General features: G+C 43.7%; 1 long non-coding RNA gene across 1 annotated transcript; it reads right to left on the bottom strand.

Annotated features, from left to right (window-relative positions):
• Positions 1 to 418: 418 nt before the first annotated feature.
• On the bottom strand, positions 419 to 1,718 carry LOC110922923. Its single transcript, XR_002583571.2, has 2 exons — positions 1,561 to 1,718; positions 419 to 1,055 (listed from the first exon to the last, which is right to left on the bottom strand). It is a non-coding gene; the product is annotated as an uncharacterized LOC110922923 (long non-coding RNA).
• Between the last annotated feature and the right edge of the window lie 14,904 nt (positions 1,719 to 16,622).

Genomic DNA, 16,622 nt, shown 5'->3' with positions numbered 1-16,622 from the left:
TTTAAGGTCGGTTCGCAACCGAAAGTCGAGCAGTTTGACTTCTGCTTTGACTTTCGATTCTGACCCTATTTAGCTTAGTTAGCTATCGAATTAAAGTTGCACTATGATCATAATATGATGTAGCATAACCCTCTAAGATTATATTACATGATCATAATCAGATTCTGAGTTTATATGCAAGTTTCTATATTTTGCCAACTTTGACCAAAATGCCCTTTTTGTAATAAACAAGGTTTTAATCAACAACGAAATTGCAAATGATTTACCTACTGATATGTTAATATAATTAACATATTTTGATGTTATGAAACTGATCATAAGCTGAGTTTTGATTAAAGATCGCAAATGCTGTTATTTAATGACCGAAACGCCCTTTTGGCGCATAGTATGGTTTTTAACCATAACTATCAATCAAAACTTGATACCAACTGATAATATTACATATTTAAAACATTTTCATAGTAGGTACTTGATTATAACTCGGATTTTCAAATAAGTTCTCAAACTATGTATGTAATGACCAAAATGCCCCTAAGTTCTCCAACTGTGAGTTTTGGCTTTGAGAAGTCCAATTTCTTGGACACGTGGTTAGCGAGCATGGTATCCATGTGGATCCCTCTAAGATAGAAGCCATTATTAATTAGGAAGCACCAAAGACGCCTTCTAAAATCCATAGTTTCTTAAGATTGGCCGGTTACTATAGGAGGTTCATTGAGAACTTTTCGAGGATAGCCATTCCTTTGACTACCTTGACCCGTAAGAATATTAAGTTCAACTGGGGTTCAAAACAGCAAGAATCCTTCGAGATTCTAAAGCACAAGTTGAGCAATGCTCTAGTGCTAACTCTACTTGAGGGTATTAAGGACTTTGTCGTGTACTGCGATGCCTTGCACACCGGCATGGGCTGTGTGTTGATGTAGAGAGGCAAAGTGATCGCTTATGATCACGACAATTAAAACGAGCATTAATACTAATAAATTCGAATTGTACAGGTAACGCACCTCGATCTTGAACACCTTGTGCCTTCTTGTTATTCGAGCCTTCTTCTTTGACACCTACACAACGCATTCATTCTTAGTTCTCATGAATTCCCTTTTCATTATCACTATAATTTATTGCGTTCTTAGCATATCAATTGCTAACAATTATCAAAATTTAGATCTAATGCATTTTGTCAAACACTTGGTGTGCATCATGATTTGACATTTAGTGCTATTATCATGTACATCATTTTACACCATTTTTCACATTCATGGATTTCCTAATTACACCAATATCATAATAGACTTAAACACAAATCATAATTTCCATTTTCATGTCAATTAACTAACATCACAATCATAGCATAAACCCCTATTTTGTATGATTATATCACAAAACCCACTTCATCTTACATGATAATTTCCACATATCATCAATACAAACACAAATTCAACTTCAATTATCATTCTTATGATGATTTTAATCAAAAACTCTATCTTAATTCATGCCCTATCTTTAACCCCGACACATTCATGTTCATCATTTTACAACTTCACCAAATGAGAAATTGTGACTTACCTTATGATTGTAAAGTTAAGATGATCATAATTTAGAGTTCATGCATGGAATTTGCTAACATTTGCCTCTTCAATATGCTGAATTTGGGCTTGAGTTCTTGGAGATGTCTACCTCCCTTTCTCTCTCTATATCACGCCCACACACATACATACATCTGCACATTTTTTTGTTTTAATTAATTTCTCAAATCTCACATTTAGCCCCCCTTATGTTTAGTTGTAGATTAGTTTGGCCCCTTAAGTACTCACCAAATGACTACTAACATCCTAGCACGGCTAAATTAATTCTTATTACTTTTAGTTCTGATACTAAAAACTTATGAAAACTGACATAAATATTGAAAGTCAAGTTTTTGGGGTGTAAAAATTTTACTTCTTTTAACAACTTAATTCTCTTTACTTGATTTATATTAGATCGTTCATTTTTCCTGTCCATTTTTTTCTTGGGCAACTTAATTTTATTTATAAATGATTTATATTAAATTCAACTTAATTTTTTTCTATAATTGTGTTATATTAATCTATTAAAAATAAAAATTAGGGGTTAGGTTTAATATTCACCTCTTATATTTTTAAAAAATATATGTTTTAATACATTTACTTTCACTTTTGATTTTATATAATAAGTTCTGTTCTTTAACTTTTTAAAAAACTTGAATATGTGGTTGTGTTGAATTTTGTTTTTGGTATCTCGATATAAATTTTATTGATATGAATCTGGTCAAGTATAATACATTTTCATGTTTATTTTTATGTATGTTTTCAGTTGTCGACGTACGTTTTGAAATAATTTTTGTTCAAAAACAAGTGTTATCAAATAGAAAACATTTTCATTAGATGGTATAAATTGAAGTTACTTTACGTTTAGACACAGACGCAACGCTCAGTACCATTCTTTAACTTAAAAAAACATTATTTTCATATGTGCTTATTTTAATGCAGTGTCGGTATAAATTCAAGTTGGTTTACGTTTCGAAGTAAATTTCTTTTGCGAATTAATCGGGTCAAATATAATATGTTTCCATGCTTATGTTAATGTACTTTTTAGTTGGTCAACGTTTTGACGTAAAATTTATTCGGAAACAAATCGTGTCAAACGTACTATGTTTCATTAGACCATATAAATTCGAGTTACTTTATGTTTCGATGCTGCCACAATACGCGGGGAAATTTACTAGTTGTTTATAGAGTAAATTGCGGTTTTGGTCCTTGTGATTTATAGCAAATTGCTATATTTTACAAATATGAAAAGTATTGCAAATTACACACAAACATTTCAATTTATTGCGATTTTAGTCCACATGACTAACTTCATCCACCTTGTTGTTAAGTCCAGGTCACATGCCAAGCATGTGATGGGCAATTGAGTAAAATTACATCTCAATTGAAGAAACTAAAACCCAAAATACAGTAAATTACCATTTTAGTAACTGAGTTTTTGTTCAAATTGTCATTTTAGTCCAAATAGTTTTTTTTCTCCTCTAGGTTCCCGACTTTTTCTTTTTCTTACCATTTTGATCATATTGCCTAACTTAGTCTAAAAACCAGGTTATAATCAGGGGTATTTTTGGCATTAAATTATTATGAGGTTTATAAATTATGTTGTAAACTACCCCTAGTTATCACTACACAACAGTTATGCCAAAAATACCCCTGGTTATAGCCAGATTTTTAGACTGATTAGACAATGTGATCAAAATGGCAAGAAAATGGAAAAGTCAGGGACCCAGAGAAGAAAAAAACTATTTAGACTAAAATGACAATTTGGACCAAACCTCAGGGACTTAAATGGTAATTTACTCCCCAAAAATAACTAGCTACATCTTCAGGTCTTCATAACCCTACTACCCCCTTCCATTGGTTAGCTACCCCATCTGTCTTTCTGAATAAATTCATGGTGTTCGTTGTAGATGCGTTGTCTAAGAGGGTGTTATATACCTTTGGGGCTACGTGTTTTTGTATAAGTTTGCTAGATTTCCTTTATTCATTCCACTGCAATTTCTTAATGACACATAGTTAAAATTAATCTATAGGACCCTTTTTTTCCTCATCCATCATTTCGGTTAAAACTTAAGAAGAAAGTGTTTTCAACGATTTGGACTCAATACTGATGAATGACATTGACATGTCATTTTAAATGCACGCAAGCCAGGCATCTCTCTTATTTCGCATCTTGGAAGTGGCTACCCGACGTAGTGGCGGATCCAGCCTTGTTTTGTGGGTTCACATGAACCCACTCGGTTTAGAAAAAACTAGTGAGAACTTTGTATGATTTGAAAAAAATAGTGAGAATCTATCGAAAAGAATCCACTGAAATAAGTTTTTGAATCCACCGCTGCCCGAAGTGCAACTGGCCTTTAATATAGAAAATCAATTAAGATGTTCCCAATATGAAGGGGACAATAATACCTACCCTATTATGCGAAATCACTTCAACATGCTACAAAATAAATGCAATATTTTTCATTTTTCCATGTTTCTCTTCTTTTCTTTTTTTTTAGAACGCCAAACAATTGTGGAGTTTTGAGCTCACAACCACCACCGGTAAGAATCATAATTTGTATGGTTCTGTAAAAGCCCCGATATTACATCCTTATCACAGAATAAGTAGATGATAGAACATTCATTCATAGTATATCTAATGACTAATGAGCTAGTTACATGTGGGCTCTTTTTTAAATGGTTTAGGAGATCCAATTAGAAAGATTCGGTCAAAAGTCACAGATCAAGTCAATTTCCTCCATTTTGTGATAATTGATGGCAATCACAAATTAGGTTATTGAAGGGGTGGTGTTACAAAGAGGATGAGGAATTGAACCGAAGATGTAGCTGGTTATATTTGGATTTTTAGTTTCTTCATTTGAGATGTAATTTTACCAAATTGCCCATCACATGCTTGGCATGTGATCTTGACTTAACAACAAGGTGGATGGAGTTAGTCATGTTGACTAAAATCGTAATAAATTGAAACGTTGGTGAGTAATTTGCAATACTTTTTATATTTGTTAAATATAGCAATTTGCTATAAATCATAAGGACCAAAACCGCAATTTACTCTTGTTTATATGAGGGGTTTTGTAAGTCTATTTAGAAATGGGTTTTTTTAGTGAGAGTCGAGGATCCGGTGAGTTTGACGGAGCTTTGGTCTCGAGATAACTGAGATAACTGGTTCGGTGATAAGAAATGAGTAGAAGATAAAACGACACCGAACAATCACTTATAATCTGGTTTCTATTAAAATATGAAAGTTACGTACCCGCGAAACCAGTTGGATAGCATCTCCCCTCAGGAAACCAAAAGCTTGTCCAACACAAGACCCAAGCACTCATATATAGGCAGTGTGCCTTCGTACGAAACCACTATGGGTGCGTTCGTACGAACCGGCTTGATCTTGCGCTTCAGTACGAACTGACCATGTCGTCCCTTCGTACGAAGGAGCTTATGCATCACAAAACCTTCATTTCGTAATGGATTTCACTCTATTCTATACAATATTCAACACACGCTCTATCTAGCCTATTCGCACAGTGGCAGACATACAAAATATGCACCAACATTTAGAACAACCACAATAAATATATTAAAGACTGGCAAGTGGCAACATGTCAGATACGTATAGTACAAAAGTAAGTACAACTTAAAAAATAAGAAATGGAGCACCTGCATCACGAGCAAGATAACTTATTCAACTTACATATATTATTAGGCCAGGGGGTGTGGTATACCGCCCCTGACCAAGTCAGAAAAAATAACGCCCTTTGGCGTCCCACCTTCACTTCCCGGGCGCCATAGGGGGGCGCCATTGAAGTCTCGCCAGCGTACTAACGGGCGTTTATGCGTGAAGGGGTATGGTCCTAGATCTCGCGCCAGCATGGCCGCGAGTGACCATTACCCTTATCAAAAACCCCTACCGGCAAGAACTTATCTGTGTCCGTGCGTGCACGCGCGAACACAGCGGTCGAATCCAATCGGTCAAGCGATGAGAAGACTTACCTTGTGTATGAAAATGGGTGTACACATAGCGATGCGGCCTGGCACCGCATCCTATGAACATTTTCGTCACGACAAGGGATCTGGATAACAGCAATAGTCACCACAAGTGGCGATGCGGCCTGGCACCGCATCCCGCAGTCTTCGCCAGAGTGAGAACGCGGAAACAACAGCAGTTACCGCAGGCAGTGATGCGGCGTGGCACCGCATCCTGCCCACGAGGCAAGTGGGACTGATACCACAGTGCAAGTGGCACCAATGACAGTCGTCTGTCAGCCCATACGTAAGCAACAGACTGAAACCGCAGTAGGACGTGGCTTCACCTCCACAACCGACAAGCCTGACACACCTGCATAAGGGCGGCGCGTCGTCAGTTTAGCCACTCAATTACCCTCCTTCACTCCTCGACTATAAATACCCATCCCAAACCAGGTTTGAGGTACCTCTTCTCAACTCTCTCATAACTACTACGATCATACGTTTTGCTTCTCAAGTAAATTACTGATTCTCACGCTGGAGAGTGGTAACAAGGAGCACCCCCCACCCCTTCCTCCTTGTTACGAGTCATGGTGTGTTTTCCTTGTGCAGTAGACAGCCCAGCTGACGGTCCAGCCACCGATCCTCGGAAAGAAGGGATTAACCCTACTTGACGAGACCAGTGAATTAACCTTCCTTAGTTAACCACTGTTTCATCATTGGCGCCCACCGCTACTCTTAGCACTTTTTTCCACATCCTTTTCTTTTTTGAAGATCATGTCTGATCGTCAAAACAATCCTACCGGGGTACCCCAATCCCACAAACTTGGTACCTACGGTGAACACCACCCCAGCACAACAAATCGGCCACATAGGCACATCCGCACAGGGGGGGCTCTCCCCCAGTGTTCAAGCCAGATTTTTCACAGTATGGTTCTGTGATACCCCCAGGAATGGATATCCATTCCTGGTTTTACCAACAATAGGTTGCCTTCGCGGCAGACTACAATAAAGCTTGCGCAGAGGCGCAAGTAGCCGGAGGACCCACCCCCGCACCATACACACCCGCACCTCGTATCTTGCAATACGGGAGTAGGGTACCCGTAATCCCGGCCTCCCGGGATAGGGTAGAAGAACGTGGATCCTCCTACTGTAGCGTCCGCACGATCGATGAGGACGACTCTACATATGGATCCCATCGCAGGGGTCAAATACAAAGCCGCCTAGGCCCACATGGCGAAACTCGGCGGCAATCAACAGTCCACCGTGGCTCTGGCATTCATAGTCGTATGGGACCACAGCCTCACAACGAGAGGCATGATCGCACCGACCCAGACGACCACACGTATTGTGGGTAATCCCACTTGGCCAATAGCCGACCGGGAGGATACAACTACATTCCTCCCACTCAACCCCGCACTACCTACGTCCGCGCTGCAAAGCGCAGGCCAACCCAACCCTACAGGTCAAAGTCCACGACCGAAAACTCCAAATTCATACCGGAGATCGCCCACGCCGACATCACAATGACTAAACTCCCACTCACGATTGGGAAATACAGTGGTTCATCCGACTCGTGTTAGTGCATGCATCTGTCGACTTCGTCTTGTATCGAGTCATAGACTAGATAGGATAAATCAGGGCACGTAGATCGAGAAAATAGGATGATATATATGTGATTTCGCTTGAGAGTAATTTTGTAGGTGATTTCGCTTGAAGCTGTTCAAGCGAAATCAGACTTTAGTTATTCCGCTTGAGTGAGCATTAGTTGAGGTTTCGCTTGAATGGTGATTCCGCTTGAGCATGTTCAAGCGGAATCAGAGACACTATATATAGAAGATGTGAGGTTTGAGCGAAATCAGTTGTGTAAGTTCTTGAATTCCATACCGAGGTGCTGCCGGTGTGAAGATTGATTGTAATTGCTATTATTTCAATCTAATCAGTGTTTAAAGTGAAGATTAAGCTGTTTCTAAGTTAGTTTCTTGTTTTCCGCACCTGAAACTGATCAAAACTCCTCTGAACGACTCGTTTGGGTCAGAACCGGACGACCACATGAACATTTTTACCGGCGCTGGGTGAAATGGCAAATGGGACGAGGCCACATGATGCCATTTTTTCCTCCAGACCCTCACTAAACTAGCGAGGGCCTGATTCGATTCTTTGCCAGTAGGAGCGCTGGCTTCATTTGAACAACTGCAAGCAAAATTTCTTGCACACTTCAGCCAACAACGACGTCACAAACATGATTTAATGGACGTCTTGAACATATGGCGTGGGGAAAACGAAAGCCTAGAATCTTTCGTTATTCGCTACAATAAATAGTGCCTTGAGATTGGCAGGATCGCAGATCAAATGGCCCGCAACCATTTCATCCGAGCTGTCAAAGACGATGAAATGGTGATGGCCATCTCAGGAAAGGAGGGCTTGCCAGAAAAGTGGGACGACGTAATGGTCGCGGTCAAGACGTACGCCTAAACTCAACGGTCTCTTAAACCGCACACTGCCAAGGCACAGCCCCACACGGAAGGTCATTCCTCCCGCCAAGACGCCAAGCGCAACAACAAGCGCAACCAGGACACATGGAATCGTGGCAACGATTCCAAACCTTATGTTTCGTGCGGTTACCAGCCCGACACAAGGGCAACGATCAATGCCCAACGCGAACAACAGGCATCAAAGAAGGAATCTTGGGACCGCAATTGGACCGAGATCAACAAGTCGCCAAGAGAAGTCCTCCATACGGATGCACAATTCTTGCGACCGGCCCAACCGATGAAGTCCAAAAAGAACCAAGATCTCACCCTTTACTGTGAGTATCATAAGGACTCGGGCCACTCAACAACAACTGCATCAGTCTCTGGTTGGAGATTAAACGCGCCCTGAAAGAGGGGAAGCTGCAATATCTGTTGACAGCCGCGCAAAAGCAAACCAAGCGCATCACCCCCAATGACGAGGGCACTTCCACGGGCAAAAAGACCATGCATGTGGCCTCAACCCACATGATTAATGAGGGCCGTGGAAGGCCGCGCAAGGCGGCAATAAGAGGGGATAACGACTGGAAAGATGAACAGGTTATTTTCCCCAAAGTTCATGGCAGACCGCGCGACAGATGCGCCGTCATAATCATCGGCTACCTAGCTCATTACTGCACAGAGCGGTTATTCATTGACCCGGGCATTACTTCTGACATCATCTATGAGCAGTGCTTCAACCAGTTCGATCAGGAAGACAAAGATTGATTGCAGCCGGTAGAATACCCTTTGGCCGGATTCGCGGGGGAAATGGTGTTCCCCCTAAGCCAAATTACATTCCCCTTGCGCCTTACCAACGGTAAGCACACGAGGATCGAGGAGGTAAACTTCATGGTTATACCCCACACCTCCCGGTACGACGTAATTCTCGGGCGAGAGTCACAAGGCGACTTTAACATGATTACATCTGTCCCCCATTCTGCCATCGGTTTCCCAACCAAGACGGGGATCACCATAATTTATGCCCGCAGAGAAGTCATGTCTACGGACGAACTACGTCCGACCAAGACAGCAAGGCTCACTCCCAACACCCAACCAGAGAAATGGGTTCTTAACGCGAGACACCCAGAACAGCCGGTGACATTGGGTCATGCCTTGTCTAACAGCACAAGGGCGCGCCTGAAGCAACTCCTCTTCAGAAATCAAGATATTTTCGCGTGGACACCTGCAGACATGACAGGTGTGCCACGCGAAGTCACGCAACATTTCTTGAATACCCTACCAGGTATCAAGCTGGTGATCCAAGGCCAACGCCACCTTGGATCCGCAAAGAACGAGGTGATGAATGAGCAGGTCAAAGAACTGCTCTCCACAGGGATCCTGCGGGAAGTTAAATACCAGACTTGGTTATCTAACCCTGTCATGGTAGAAAAAGCTACTGAGGGCTGGCGCATGTGCGTCAACTACAAAGATCTCAACAAAGCATGCCCAAAAGATTGTCACGCACTTCCAGAAATCGACGAGAAGTTCGATAACCTCGCCCCATTCCGATGGAAGTGTTTTCTCGATTGTTATAAAGGCTATCACCAAGTACAGATGGCAATCGAGGATGAAGACAAAACGGCATTCCGCACCCCTACGGGGAATTATTGTTACACAAAAATGCCATTCGGGTTGCGTAACACGGGCGCAACCTATTAAAAAACTGATGAACAACACTTTTGGCAATCAAATCAGCAAGAGTGTCAAAATCAACATGGACAATCTAGTCGTCATGAGCATGGAGGAGGATGCCATGCTCACAGATATCGAAAGAACATTCCAAACTCTGCGAAGCGTCAACATGAAGCTCAACACAGAGAAATGATCGTTTGGAATGGAAGAAGGCAAGTTCCTTGGATTCATCGTCACAAAAGATGGATTCAAAGTAAACCCAGAAAAAGTTCAGGCGATCGAGCGCATGCCATCGCCTTCTACGATAAAGGAAATGCAACGAATAGCCGGCCGGCTAGCCGCCCTGAACAGATTCCTAGCTAACCACGCGGCTAAATCTTATCCCTTTATCAGCACTCTGCGGAACTGGTTAAAAAAGGAACAGTTCCAGTGGACCGCAGAGGCAGAAAACACCTTCCGGGAGATGAAAGAGTGTTTGATCCAACTCCCAACTCTCACGGCACCACGTAAGAAAGAACCGCTCATCCTATACCTATCAACCGCAGACAACGCGGTAGGCACGGTGCTCATCGTGGAACGAGAAGGAGTTCAAACACCAATCTATTACGTCAGCAAAATGCTGAATGACCCAGAGACAAGATACTCCATCATGGAGAAGTTGCTACTCGCATTGTTACACGCATCCAGACGGTTGCGTCGTTACTTTGCAAATCACGTCATCACCATCTTGACCAACTACAGGATCGGGCAAATCCTCTCCAAGCCCGAAATCTCTGGGAGACTAGCAAAATGGGCCATTGAACTGGGCGCACACACATTGGTTTACAAACCGCTTCCAGCAATCAAAGCCCAGGTTTTAGCTGACTTTGTCGCGGAAGTACTGGCAAATCGCATTCAAGAATGCGAAGACGAATAAACCCCTACACCTCCACCATTCTCATCAAACATCTGGGCACTATATACTGATGGTGCGTCCAACGAAGACGGTGCGGGTGCATGTCTGCGACTTGTTAGCCCTGATGGCCAAGAGCTTACCTACGCAATCCGCCTCGATTTCAAGAGTACAAATAACGAGGCGGAATACGAGGCTTTGCTAGCAGGGCTACGCTTGGCAGTCAAGCTCGGCGTCCAACACTTGGAAGCACACGTCGACTCATTACTAGTTGCGGGGCAAAGCCGCGGCGACTATGCCGCGAAAGGAGATATCATGATCCTCTATCTCGAACAAGCCATGCAACTAAAATCCAAGTTCACATCCTTCAATATCCGATATTTCAACAGGAGTGAAAACAAACCCGCGGATGCACATTCAAAACTCGCATCCACCAGCTTCCAACATCTGGCATAGGAGATACGTATTGAGATCCTGCAAAATCCCTCAGTACCCCTGCGCCAAGTTAACGTCATCCAATACGGGACAACGTCTTGGAAGACCACAATCATCACATATTTACAATCAGGTGTTACCCCCGAGAGCACAGCAGAGGCACGCAAACTACAATATAAGGCGTGCCACTACCAGATGGGGGACGGTATTCTATACCGCAAATCATACCTGGGGCCACTTCTACGGTGCGTCGACCCTCAGGATGCCACATACCTTATTAGAGAGATACACGATGGAATATGTGGCATACACGCAGGCCCGCGCATGGTAGTGGCCAAATTCATGAACGCTGGGTATTACTAGCCCGGCATGCGCCTAGAAGCGGTTAAAGTCTTGCGCAAGTGTTTTAACTGTCAATGACACGCACCAAAGACATTGCGCCCAAAGAACAACCTTGTCCCTGTCACTACAGCATGGCCTTTTCAAAAATGGGCAATCGACGTGGTGGGACCATTTCCAGACGCACCGGGTGCGGTAAAGTTTATCATAGTGGTTGTCGACTACTTCACCAAATGGATAGAAGCAAAACCGCTAGCCTCCACCACCGCTATAATAACAAGGAAATTTGTCTGGGAACATATCATCTGTCGTTTCGGTCTACCAATATGTATCGTAACCGACAACGGCACCAACTTTGCGGCCGAAGATTTCCAAAACTGGCTAAAGGAACTAAACATTAAACACGTCTTCTCCTCAGTGGCGCATCCGGAAGGGAATGGCCAAGTTGAGAGCATCAATAAAAGTTTAGTCGAAGGCATAAAGGCACGGTTGGGAACAGCCAGACGCGGCTGGGTCGATGAACTCCCAAGTATCCTATGGGCCCACAGGACTAGCCCAAAGGCAAGTCACGGGGAGACACCCTTCAGCCTAGTTTATGGCTCTGAGGCCGTTATCCCACTGAAATCGGTCTCCCTTCACCCCGAATGTTAGCTATCAACCAAGTTGACAACAGTGACGAGCGTAGGCTTGACATGGACCTCTTAGAAGAAAAGGCACGAAAACGCCGCAATCAACGAGGCCAAGTACAAAACCAAACTAGAAAAGTACTACAACGAGCGCGTCCGCATCTGCACATTCAACCCGGGAGACTACGTCCTTCGGGACAATGAGGCCTCTAACGCAGAGCGCCAGGGAAACTTGCCCCCAAGTGGGAAGGACCCTATCTCATCCAAGAGGTCTTGGGCAAAGGCGCATACAGATTACAAACGTTAGAAGGGGAACCCATCGCAAGAACATGGAACGCACAACAACTTCGACGTTGTTACATGTAAGCAACATTTACATTTTCCTTGTAACCTACTAGCCCGCAGGCCATCTGTCAATAAATAAATGAGCGATTCAATGCAATATTGTTTATTCCTTCTATTACAAATGCGTGTTCCACTTCGCAGTATCTGCAAAAAAACAGATTGGCAAAATCTTCATTCGCGATACCCACACAAAGTGGTGACCACACACAAATATTGTAATAGGCCAGCAAAGGCAAAACATCAGCGTCTATCCGGCTGGATACGCACATACAGTTTTTACAAAATTTAAATAATTCCTAAACCCTAATGGATAAAAACGGGAATTGACTAATACTCACACAACGAAGGTGTAGAGTATACTCAACCGCTCTTTACAACCAACATAGTTATTCATATACTTGCATGTCACCTAGACATGCAAATGGCAAACAATGACTTGGTATTATTTACATGCGCCTGAAACATTGGCCTTAAATAAATACTATTTCAATCGCGCTCACACAAAGACAAAGTAAATATTCTTTACTTATCAACTTTGAGCCGCACATACTTGCATATCACCTAGATATGCAAATGGCAAATTCAGACTTAATGTTATTTACAAAAAAAAAAAAAAAAAAAAAAACATTAACTCGCACATATTCAAGATACAACAGGTAAAAAGACTTGTACAAATTGATCAAAGGAGGTTAGACTTTATATATTCCAAAATATTTCTATACCGTTGCGGTGCAGAAGAAGTTTTACATCAGTTCTTCTCTAAAAACATTTACATCAAAAAAAAAGAAGTCAAAAAAGGGCACGCAGGCCAACCTAGTCTTCTTTTGTACCACTGGTGCCCGCTCCACCCTTTGCGCCACCAACTGTCTCCTCCTCCTCTTCAGGATCATCATACAACAACCGCAAGTGGTCCACATAATCTTCCGCCTCCAAGCATTTCTCAATATCTTCAACGGTGGAAATGTACAAGCTGTTGTACGCGTTAATAGCTGCAACATAACGAGCCTCAGTATCTACACCATGAAACCCAGATCTCTCATCAGTAAACTTGCTCTTGTAGAAAGGGTTCACATGATTAAGGCATACGTTGTAACCAGCCTTGAACCCCGCCTCCCGCGCACGCTCCTTAAGCTCATTAACAGCACTTGCGTTCTCAGGCGCATCAAGAATGGTTCCAACAATCTACAAAACACAAGTAACGAGGTTAAACAAAAGCAAACCTAAAGATAACAAAGGCACCGGATACTTACATGCCCGATACCGTGGTCATGCATCCAATCACGGTCTGCCTTAAGTTGATCCAAAGAGGTAACCAAACTATCTCTGGCCTCAGTAGCCTCCCTTGCCCGCGTCTCAGCTTCAGTAGCGCGGGCAGTGACCTCCTCAAGAATGGTCACCCGGTTCTGCACTTCAACCTTTCAACAACAAAGAATACACAAGTATAGAAGGATAATCAATTATACTGATAGAACAGAGAAACAAACTCAAGTATTAACGCAAGTCATACCTTGAGGTCCTCAACAGCCTTGTTTAAATTGTTGCGGTCAGCATCCGCCGCTTCAAGAGCCTTAGCACCAAGTGCTTCCGCTTCTTTGGCCTCTTTGGCAGACGCTTCAGCTGTGGCCTTCTCCTTCATCAAAGCAGCATTCAACACAGAAAAGTTTTTCATTTTCTCGAGCGCAAGCCTCCCTCCAACCCTTGCACTCATAAGAAAGCAATTTGGCAAGAGTACGAACCTGTTTAAGGCCAGCAGTCGCAACCCAAGTTTCGGTCTGCTTTAGCTTCTCAAAAGCAGCTTTCTCTCTTTCAAGCTGCTCAGCACCTTCACGAGCAGACTTCGCCATTGCCTCAGCCTTAGCCCGCAGGCGAACCTTTTCCTCTTCCTTGCGGCCAAGAACCCTGTAATCCTCTATAATCGCATTCACCATTATAGAGCTTCCAACAAGCATGGAAGAGATCTGGTTTATCCGCTTCCCACGAGATAGACCACGGGCACGAAGAACCTCAAACGGGGTGCCCAACCCACTCAAGATATCCCTACAAGCGGAGGGATCATTCGAAATATCATCCCCTTGCATAACAGTCCAAGGAGGACGATGGTAGTTCACACCCCGGTTTTCCGTGTAAGAACGATAATAGAACTCCAGTTTAGTCTGACCAGGTTGAATGGATGGTTCTTCAAAGCCTGTACCCGTGGCAATTGAACTAGTTGTTTTTTCAGCAACGGGGGAGTTTGGCTTCTCAGCTTCAGGAGACTTCGGTTTCTCACCCCCCCCTCAACATCAGTATCACGCGGCTCAATCAAATTGTCCAACGAATCCACTGTATCAAAGATAGTGTGACCCACGGCCTTCTTCCCAGTATCCTCCGCATGCGTAGATGGCGGAGTAACTACTTCGATAGAAGGGCTTCTCCTAAACTCCTTATTAACTCCCGCGTCCACAGTTGCGTCTCACGGAGGAGAAGAACGAGCCTCAAAAAAGGAAAAAGTCTCCTCACGCGGTTCTACAACAAAGCAAAAAATAACTATGAGTTACAAGCTAAAAATGGCAAACACTTGTAAACATATGGTCAACGCACCAGTCACAACCGCAGGCTTTGGCTGCGAGATAGCAGCTGTCTAAGTCCTTCTCAACTTCGGACGTTTCTGCTCACCAGGACCAGTGGCATCTACCTTCCGCTTCTTCTCGTCAGCAGGTTTAGAACCTGCAGAGGACCCACTCGCAGCTGCACCACTACCTAGAACACCCAAACCCTCAAGGGTGTCAGACACTACCACGTAATCATTGTAGCTGCATAAACGAGTACGAGAGATACCTGCCACCTGCGGTACCGAAGGAGGAACAAAAGTCGGCTCATGCGTTTTCTTCGGTTTGCGAATCCGCACGCCTTTCTCCACACGCTTTTTGGGAACACCTGTCGCATCAGGGTCTCCCAAGGCCCCAAGATCACCTGCGTTTCATTCATCAACAAGCAATCAGCAAGGCTAACTTATTTACAAAACAAGAAAGGAAAGTACATCTACTATACCTTTGCCCTGCGGCAGCTCTGCCTCCAGTACGGCCTGCTGAGGCACCCGTAAATTGCTGCGAATGGTGACATTAAACCCGTCCTCATCATCCGCACAAGCTAACACCTCAACTTTACCCTTAAAACCCGGGTCAAAAATTCTCCAAAGGGGAGCATCCTCTGATAGCACATACATTAAAAAGTCAATGATAAAAACAAAAAAGCAAGAAACTGCACAAGAGGAAAGATACTTACCACCACTCTTCTCCCACACAACTGGCCTCGCTTTCCTGCTCATCCTTCCCAGCATCATCCGCAGCACCCACAACTGCGGGTTGCTCAGTCTCTTCCACCCGATGATCCGCAACCTCGGGAACCAGTCCACCGTATCCACCTTGGGAACACTAATGGTCTCCGTTATGATCGTATCGGTCACATTCCGAAAGATCAACTTGGCACAAATAGCAGCAGCTTTAATGTAGAAGAATTTGGTCGTCCACTTTGTTATACCCTTGGGAGGGACCATCAACTTAGGGCTACCGTCTCGTTGACGGAAAGAGAAGAAACCCATGGACACTGTCATCTGATAGAAGCGTCGGAAGTCTCCGATGGTGGGTTTCATACCAAGAGCACGAAACGTGTGCTCAAAGTTTCGAACCCGAATCATCCCAAACGGGCTCAATTGAGAAATATAAAGCTTATCCACTCCAAAGTCTCGGCGACAAACACAGTCAACGGCAGTCGGAGGTTACAGTCACCGAAGAAGTCAGCCCACATGGTGACATACCCCGCCGGAGCATCAACGGCGGTGTCACCCTCTTGTGGGTAAACAGCCCTATATTCGTGTGGCATCTGGGTATCCCTCAAAAGATTGTCGAACGACGTTTTCGACCACTTCAACACCGGCAGCTTCTCTCCGGGAACATCACCCTCCTCCTCCTCTGCCGCCACCGGCGACAAAGGCTCAGGATTCTCACCAGGCGTAGAATGGGGATTAGATGGTTCAACCATCACGAAAAAGAAGAAAGAGAATGTATGGTAAAGTCAAGAATTTCAAAGAAACCTCACCAGAAAAATAGATGATTTATCGAAGAAGACGAAGGTTTTTAACTTTCTCTCACTGGAAATTTTTTGAAATTTCGAAGAAGTGAGGGGAAACCCCAAACGGTTTCCCCTTTTATACCCGTCGCAATAAATGCCGAACAGTAACTGAAACGTCGTGCGCTAAAAGAACGAATCATGCAACGCCACGTGTACAGCGACGATTCTGCTGACAGTTACCACGCGCGCGTGGCCGCCCACGTGC

Source organism: Helianthus annuus, chromosome 17 (assembly GCF_002127325.2).
Source record: "Helianthus annuus cultivar XRQ/B chromosome 17, HanXRQr2.0-SUNRISE, whole genome shotgun sequence".
Classification (NCBI taxonomy): Eukaryota; Viridiplantae; Streptophyta; class Magnoliopsida; order Asterales; family Asteraceae; genus Helianthus; species Helianthus annuus.
Note: the sequence above shows the minus strand (reverse complement) of the source record. Positions and strands in the feature narration are given on the sequence as shown.